This window comes from Physeter macrocephalus, chromosome 8 (genome assembly GCF_002837175.3).
Source record: "Physeter macrocephalus isolate SW-GA chromosome 8, ASM283717v5, whole genome shotgun sequence".
In the NCBI taxonomy this organism is placed as follows: Eukaryota; Metazoa; Chordata; class Mammalia; order Artiodactyla; family Physeteridae; genus Physeter; species Physeter macrocephalus.
The window spans coordinates 13,538,083-13,547,555 of record NC_041221.1 but is presented as its reverse complement, the minus strand read 5'-3'; positions in this window follow the sequence as shown (position 1 = coordinate 13,547,555).

The window sequence follows — 9,473 nt, the reverse complement described above, 5'->3', positions numbered from 1 at the left end:
CGCGGAGCGGCTGGGCCCGTGAGCCGTGGCCGCTGAGCCTGCGCGTCCGGAGCCTGTGCTCCGCAGCGGGAGAGGCCACAACAGTGTGAGGCCCGCGTACCGTACCACAAAAAAAAAAAAAAAAAAAAAAAGAAAAGAACAGAAATTAAGTCAAGGTATCGGCAGTGTGACGCATGTTTCAGCCTCCCCTAAATGGCCCTGAGCTGGCAGGAATAGTGACCGTCACGCTTTGCACACAGTAGGTGCTTAATGTTGCTTTATTGACTGGCTAAAGGAATCAAATTGGAAACGTGGGCAGCGGTCCCCCGTGAACACGACCACGTGGACATGAGACGGCGCTGAGACCCACGGAAGGGCTCACAGCAAGCACAACCTGGGCTCCCCTCCTCCTCCCACGGGAGAGGGCAGATGCATCCCTGTGGATGGACTCGGGAGAGGAGCGCGTCTACACAGTACCCTCCAGTGAGTGGTGCGGCCATGTACACCTGAAGCCCAGTAACGGGGCCAACGGGCAATGTCTTGGAGTAAAGGTGTCCATTTAATCTTTTTTTAAAAAACTATTTATTTATTTATTTGGCTGCGCCGGGTCTTAGTTGCGGCGTGCAGGCTCTTAGCTGCGGCGTGTGGGATCTAGTTCTCTGACCAGGAACCAAACCCGGGCCCCCTGCCCTGGGAGCAGGGAGTCTTAACTGCTGGAGCACCAGGGAAGACCCTCCATTTTATCTTTAATATGTAGTAGAATTAACTTTTCTCCTGAATTTACTGCTAGTTTTTACTCTCTGACCCCATTTCCCCCCACTCTGTTTGTACAGAGAGGGGTTGCTGGGGGCTGCTGTCCTGGGTCCGCATGGACAGCACATACTGTCCCGGGTCGGCGGTCTCTGGGCAGGTTCTGCAGAGTTGCTGTGTCTGGGAAGCTGGTTGAGTTTTTCTTTTTTTAATTGTAGTTAATTTACAATGTTGCGTTAGTTTCAAGTGTAGAGAAAAGTGATTCAGTTATACATACGTACATTCTTTTTCAGATTCTTTTCCATTATAGTTCATTACAAGATATTGAGTATCGTTCTCTGTGCCATACGGTAGGTCCTTGTTGTTTATCTGTTTTATATATAGTAGTGTGTATCTGCTAATCCCAAACTCCTAATTTAGCTCTCCTCACCCCCGCTATCCCCTTTGGTAGCCATAAGTTTGTTTTCTATGTTTGTGAGTCTATTTCTGTTTCGTAAATAAGTTCATTTGCATCATTTTTTTAGATTCCACATATAAGTGATATCATATGATATTTGTCTTTCTCTTTCTGAATTACTTCACGTAGTATGATCATCTCTAGGTCTATCCATGTTGGAGTTTTTAAAAAAGTAATTATTACTCTGCTGGACATTTTAAGAAAGTGGTGTTTCTAGGAGAGGTTTTCCCATCAAGACATGTTTGTGAGGGTCTTTGATAATCTGGAGAGCAGAAAGTAGCTGCAGTAGTTTCCTGTGGCTGCAGAGCAAATAACCACAAATGTAGTGGCTTAAAACAATGCAGATTTATTATCTTATGGTTCTGGAGGTCCTAAAATCAAGATCTGGGCAAGGCCGTCTTCTTCTTGGAGGCTCCGGGGGAGAATCCCCTTCTTGCCTTTCCTGGCTTCTACAGGCGCCAGCCTCCTGGGCTCGTGGCCCCTCCACGGCCAGCAGCCTAGCTTGACCCGCTTCCACCACCTCGCTCCTCTTACACCGACCCTCTGCCTCCCTCTCACAGAACCCTTGTGATTACATGGAGCCCCCCTGCCCCCTCCAGCATCTCCCCATCTTTAACTTAACCCCATCTGCAAAGTCCCTTTTGCCCTGCAAGGTAACATTCTCACGTTCTGAGGATCAGGATGTGGACCTCTTTGGGGGGCATTATTCTGTTCACCATGGAAACCAATTAAAGGTGAAGTCAAGTCTGACTCATCCAGGATGAGGTTGATGCCAAGAGACTGACTCTCTGGGAATTCTTTGGAGACCAAAGTGAAGAGCTAGTTTTTTGTAATCTGTTCTTCGTAAACCACATTTCTCAACTACACACGTTTTCTCACCTTATTACATTTCTTCAGCCAAATGAAAAAATACCTGAAAAACGAAAAAGCAATTTGCGCTCAAATCCTGGCACTCTGTGAGGCGTCCTTGGGTTGCTCCGAATGTAGGACAGACCCGACTCGCGGCCCAGACGCTGTTACCTTTGTGGGTGCCGCTGCCGCCACTTCCGGGGGCGTTCTGACCAGCACCTCCTGATAAAAATAATAGCTATTTTCTGCACAAGAGAAACATAGGAGGAGGCCGTGGAAATCAGTGGTGTGTCTGTTTTCTTCCTGAATCACCTGAAATGGAAAAAAATCACTCAGATTTAAAAATTTTTCCATTACATAAACTAGGAGTAGATGCTAATTCCTCTTAGAAGATATGGGCCACTTAGCATATGATAAAACAGGCACTTTTATATCCTACTGGGGAGACTCTAAATTGGTTTAATTTTTCAGAAGAGCATTTTGGCAGGACGAATTCAGAGCCTTAAAAAAAGAAAAAAATTCCTGTTCCAAGAAACGATCCTAGGAAATTACTCTAGATACCAAAAAACCACCATGTACATACAACTCTTTAATCTTTCTTTTTTTTTTTTTTTTTTTTGCGAGGTACACGGGCCTCTCACTGTTGTGGCCTCTCCCGTCGCGGAGCACAGGCTCCGGACGCGCAGGCCCAGCGGCCACGGCTCACGGGCCCAGCCGCTCCGCGGCATGTGGGATCTTCCCGGACCGGGGCACGAACCCATGTCCCTGCATCGGCAGGCGGATTCTCAACCACTGCGCCACCAGGGAAGCCCAACATACAACTCTTGAGAGTGAAAAGCTCACCAAAAAGAAGGAAGGGTTGAGAAAACAATGGTCAATATATTGGATGGAATATTATGCAGTGACTGAAACTGATGTTTCCAGAGAATGAAGACTAACCCTAACCCAGGGAAAGGCATCTTAGTGTGGGTTCCCACCAAAGCTGGCCCAAGGCTCAGCGTGGTCCCCTTGAGGGGGGACGGGAGAGGACCGGGAGGGGAGGACCCGGGAGAGACGGCAGGGAACACTCCACCGAGGTCCATGCAGCATCCCGTCTCCGTGTTGGAGGGTTGCTCCTGTGACATCAACTCCCTGGTGCTTCTGGCAGCTCCATGCACCACCCAAGCAGCCTCCAGGGCTGGAGACACCTCAGGCAGAGATGTAAGAAACAGGTGTTGGAACCATCTCTGGGGAAGACCCAGGGCACGTGGGCAGGCACCAACAGGGTGTGCTACAGCATGCCTGAGTCATAAGTGCAAGGCTCACAACTTTCTGTGCACTGCTAACAAGCCATGTGAAACAAACAAAAGCTATGCGTAGAAAGGGGACTGGGAAAAAACACCCCGGACTGTTAGCAGTGGGGGTCTCTGAGCGACAGCACAGACTGTGGGGTTTTTTCTTTTCTGTTTGTTATATCTACTGTTCTGTACTTTCCATTTTTTTGACAATGAAATTTTATGATTTTAATAATGAATAAGCCGCACACATGTACACATACATACACACGCACAATGACACGATGCAAGAAATTAAGGAAGACCTAAATATATACCAGGATATATCATGTTCAGTGATTTGGAAGACCCAATATTGTCGAGAGGTCAGTTCTTCCCAAATTGATCTACGGCTTTAATGCAAAATCCCAGCCCTAATCCCAGCAAGCTTTGGTTGGAGCAGTTGATGAACTGGTTTAAAATGTGTACAGAGGGACTTCCCTGGTGGTCCAGTGGTTAAGAATCCGTCTTGCAATGCAGGGGACGCTGGTTTGATTTCTGGTCGGGGAACTAAGATCCCACATATTGCAGGGCAACTAAGCCTGCGTGCTGCAACAAAAGGTCCCGTGTGCTGCAACTAAGACCTGACGCAGCCAATAAATAAATAAATAAATAAATAAATAATTTTTAAAAAATAAGGGCTGGCCAATGAATCTTCCAGTCCTGGAACGTGTTATTTAAAAAAATTAATAAATAAAATAAAATGTGGACATGCAAAAGACACAGAATATCCAAAACTCTCTTGAAAAAGAACAGTTGGCAGACTCAACGTTCGTGGGTTTCAAGTTTTATGGTTTCACCATAAAACTCCAGCAATCAGACTGCATAGTACTGGCAAACAATAGACAAATACATCATTGGGGCAAAATAGAGAACCCAGAGCTAGACCCCCATTTATACTACACTTGATTTTCAACAAAGGCACTAAAGTGATCTAATGCAGGTAACAAAGTCTACAACAAACAGTTGTGAAATTACTAGATACCCATGTGGAAAATAATGAACCTTGGTCTCTACCTCACATCTTACTCAAAATTAAATTGAGATGGAGCCTAGACATAAATGTAAAACTAAAACTATAAACCTTCTAGGAGTAAAAATAGAAAAATATCTTGTTAATTTGGAGGGAGGCGAAGATTTCTTAGAAAGTACACAGAAAGCAATAACCATTAAAGAAAATTCAACTTCATTAAAATTAAGAAGTTCTGCTCATCAAAATGCTTCATTAAAAAATAAATAAGGGGCTTCCCTGGTGGCGCAGTGGTTAAGAATCTGCCTGCCACTGCAGGGATCATGGGTTAGAGCCCTGGTCTGGGAAGAGCCCACATGCCACGGAGCAACTAAGCCTGTGCGCCACAACTACGGAGCCTGCGAGCCACACTGCTGAGCCCATGAGCCACAACTACTGAAGCCCTTGCGCCTAGAGCCCATGCTCCACAACAAGAGAAGCCACTGCAATGAGAAGCTCACGTGCCACAACTAGAGAAAGCCTGTGTGCAGCAACGAAGACCCAACGCAGCAAAAAATAAATAAATAGATAAATTTATAAAAAAAGAAAAGAAATAAGCAAGACACAGATTGCGAGAACATATTCATAAAATGCAAATCTGTCAAAAGACTGGGGTCCAGAATATGTAAAGAACTCCTAAAATTCAACAATAAAAAAACAACTTAGTTAAGAAATGGGCAAATGAGGGACTTCCCTGGTGGTCCAGTGGTAAAGAATCTGCCTTCCAATGCAGGGGACACGGTTTGATCCCTGGTCGGGGAACTGAGATCCCACATGCTGCGGGGCAACTAAGCCCATGCACCACAAATATTGAGCTCGTGCACCTCAACAAGAGAGCCTGCGTGCCGCAAACTACAGAGTCCGTGCACCCTGGAGCCTGCGTGCCACTAGAGAGAGAAAACCTGCACAGCATAACTAGAGAGAAGCCCTTGCACTGCAACGAAGACCCAACACAGCCAAAGAAATAAAGAAAATAAATCAATTAAAAAAGGAGAAAGAAATGGGCAAATGATTTGAATAGACACTTCACAAAAGAAGACATACAAATGGTCAACAAACACATGAAAAATTGTTCAGCATCATTAGACCTCAAGGAAATAAAAGTACAAACCACAATGAGCTGCCATTACAACACTTGTCAGAATGTCTAAAACTAATAAGATGGAGTTTAGGCAACATCATAGTGACTGCTGATGGGCACGTAAAACGCTACAACTCCTTTTGGTCAAAGAGCTGGGAGTTTCTTATAAAACTAAATATACAACTCCCCTATAAGCCAGCAATTGCTCTTTTAGGTTTTTTACCAAGAAAAACATGAAAAGATATGTACACAAAAAGACTCTTGCAGGAAATCTTCATAGCAGCTTGTCTGGTCAGTTCAGGCTCCTGTAACAAAGTACCAAAGACAGGGCGTGGAGGTGAGTGGCCCTTATCAACAACAGACCTTTATTTCTCTCAGTTCTGGAGGCGGGGTGTCTGAAGCCAGGTCAGGTTCTGTGAGAGCCCTCCTCTGGGCTGAATTCTCACATGGAAAGAGGCCTCTTCCTATAAGGGCGCTGATCCCATCTGTGAGGGCTGCACCCTCCTGACCTCAGCACCTCCCAAAGATCCCACCTCCAAATACCATCACACTGGAGATTAGATTTCAACATATGAACTTTGGGGGCTACAGAAACATTCAGCCGACAACACAGCTTTATTCATAATAACCTCAAATTAGAAAAATCCCAGGTGTTCATCAACAGGAAAATAGATAAACTCTGCTATATGCATACCGTGGAATTCAACTGAGCAAAAAAAGGAAAGAAGTGTTAATGCATATGTAGCAACACTGATGAATCTGAAACGTCTTATGCCTTACCCAAAAGTACACCTACTGTATCATTTCATTCATATGAAGTTCTAAGAAGGCAAACAGGCAAAACTAACCTGCAGTAGAGGAGAATCAGAACAACGGTGGCCTCTGGTGGGGTGGGTGGGCGCATGAAGGAACCTTTTGGAATAACGATCACATTCTGTACCTTAATTGGGACTTGGGTGGCACAGATGTGTGGATTTGCCAGGAATCAGCAAATTCCATGCATTTTATTGTGTGTAAGTTTTACTTCAGAAGAACAATAAAAAAAATATTGAGCTTAAACTCTAGTTAATGAAATGCATGCTGAAGTCTTTTGTGGGGAGAAATGTACTGGTATTTGTAACTTACTTTGAGATTCATAAAAATAAGATAGATTGACGGGTAGAAGTTGGGTAGGTAGCTAGCTGGCTATGTGAAATGATCGTTGTGGAGTCAAGACAGTAGGGACCCAGTGTGTAATTCTTTCAACTTTTCTATTAAAATTTAAACTTTTCCTACAAAAATGTTAAAAAAAATGAGATGACAGACGCAGAATACATTACAAGAACCATTTTTAGAAGTTCTATTCCTTGACTGGGAATTAATCGCATGGGAGTGATTTAACTGAGGTAAAACCCTTTGGCACAAGAAAATTATTGCAGTGTATCAACAATGGCAAAATCTAAAATAACGCAATGTCATTAAAAAATAACTGTTTAGTACATAAAAGTTCCTCAGCACAGTACAGATGGTGGCAAACACTGTTCAAAATCAGCATCACGAAGACTGTGTAGGAAAAGGAAAAAAATCTTTGTTGTCCTGCAGCCTCGAAAAATCAGATACAAAATAATTTTCACACAGGTAATTCTGTTCTCTTCTGATGTGATGACTAACTTTAGTGTTGTCTTTCGATTCCTTTTTCTTTTTTGTGTGTGTACCTATTGTAGATTTTCGGTTTGCGGTTACCACGAAGTTTCAATATAGCAGTCTGTATATAAACAAGATTATTTTAAGTTGGTGGTCCTTTAATTTCAAATGCGTTTCCAATATCCCGCATTTGTGCTCTCCCCTTCTCACAATGGCTGGTTTTGATATCATGTTTGTGTGCGGATGATTTCCTACCTTTACTGTGTGTTTGCCTTCACTGGTGAGCTTTTTCATGTGTTATTTTCTTGTTTCTAGTTGTAGCCTTTTCTTTTCAACTTAGAGAAATTCCTGTAGCATTTGTTGCAAAGCTGATCTAGTGGTGCTGAATTCTCTTAGCTTTTGCTTGTCTGTAAAGCTTTTGATTTCTCCGTTGAATCTGAACGAGAGCCTTGCCAGATAGAGTATTCTTGGTTGTAGGTTCTTCCCTTTCATCACTTTAAATATATTGTCACACAGGTAATTCTAAAATGTGTGTTGATATAAGCAGATTATACAAAAGTGAAAATAGTGTTCTATTAGGATAGCATCATTTTTCTTTTTAATGCTGTGACATCACCTTTTCAATAAGAGTATTTTTAAAAAGTAAACATAAGGACCAAACGGAAGGCTATACCAGAAAGTTATCATTAAATTACACACTAACAGGGAGTTCCCTGACGGTCCAGTGGTTAGGACTCCGAGTTTTCACTGCCGAGGGCACGGGTTAAATTTCTGGTTGGGGAACTAAGATCCTGCAAGCTGCACAGGGTGACCTGAAAAAAAATACATTACACACTAATAGTATTTAAAAGGCAATACTGGACTTCCTTGGTGGTGCAGCGGTTAAGAATCCGCCTGCCAATGCAGGGGACACGGGTTCAAGCCCTGGTCCGGGAAGATCCCACATGCCGCGGAGCAACTAAGCCCGTGCGCCACAACTACTGAGCCTGCGCTCTAGAGCCCGCGAGACAACTACTGAGCCCGCGTGCCACAACTACTGAAGCCCGTGCGCCTAGAGCCCGTGCTCCACAACAGGAGAAGCCACCGCAATGAGAAGCCCGCGAACCGCAACGAAGAGTAGCCCCCGCTCGCCGCAACTAGAGAAAGCCCGCGTGCAGCAACGAAGACTCAACGAGGCCAAAAATAAATAAATAAATTTATTTATTTATTTAAAAATATATATATAAAATAAAAAAATAAAAGGCAATACTAACCACCCTGTGTGGTCTGTGTGTCGTGTGCCCGTCTCAGCCCATCCATAACCAATGCTGTGGCTGCGCCAGCCCTTGTGGTTCTTATGATTGTAAAACGCCGTCAGCAGCAAGCTCTGGGAAACTTTGAAAGAGACGAGGGTTATCCCTTACAGGCCCTGGAAGTACGGGGCCCATCTGGGGGCCCACAGCGGGGTCGCGGGTGGTGGAGAGAGAGAAAGTTTCTCTAGGGTCTCTCTTTTATTGGGTCAGGATGGGGGGTCTCTCAGGCTCACTCTTCACTGGTGAATTTAAAACCCAAGAGCAGGAATTTGAAGCAGGGAAGAGAAAAAACAAGAGGCCCAAATGGTCAGCAATTGAAACCAACCGAGATCTCTAAAACAAAGGGGCCTTGGTACCGGAGGCGCCTGGCTCTTCACCTGGGCGTGTGGCTGGCCAGGTGTTTACGCAGACGGCTGTCTGTGACGCGAATGCCTCGGAAATCCAAGCTTAAATGGGGCACCCTCATCACACAAAAGAAAAGTCAACAGTCGGGGCTGCGCTGCAGTTCCTTCCTGTGGATTTGTGCACAGACAGTCTCTCAGCAGCAAGGGTGGGTGGCCGTGGTGGTGAAGTTCTCAAACTCAAGGCTAGACAGCCTGGGTTTGGACCCATCTGCCGGCTGTGTGACCTTGGGCAAGTTTCTCAACCTCCCTGTGTCTGTTTTTCACCTGTAAAATGGGAATAACATTCATAATAACACCTACATTAAAGGTGGTCCTGACAGTTAAGCTGATGAACCCCTGCGCGTGCCTGGCAAACGCTGTGTGTACCCATTCACTATTAAAGTATTGCATTTGGTTTTTGACTGGGGACGAGATGGAAATTGTTAACACCCCGGGTCTGATGAATCTGAACTGGATCTGCATTCTCTCCCCTCATGTACCTCAATGCTCTTTCTCCCAAACTGTTTTTTTTTTTTTTTGGCCATGCCACATGGCACGTGGGATCTTAGTTCCTCGACAAGGGATCAAACCTGCGCCCCCTGCAGTGGAAGCACAGAGCCCTAACCACTGGACAGCCAGGGAATTCCCTCCCAAACTTTTTTTTTTTTAATAAATGTTTTTTTTTAATTTATTTATTTTTGGCTGCGTTGGGTCTTCGTCGCTGCGCGCGGGCTTTC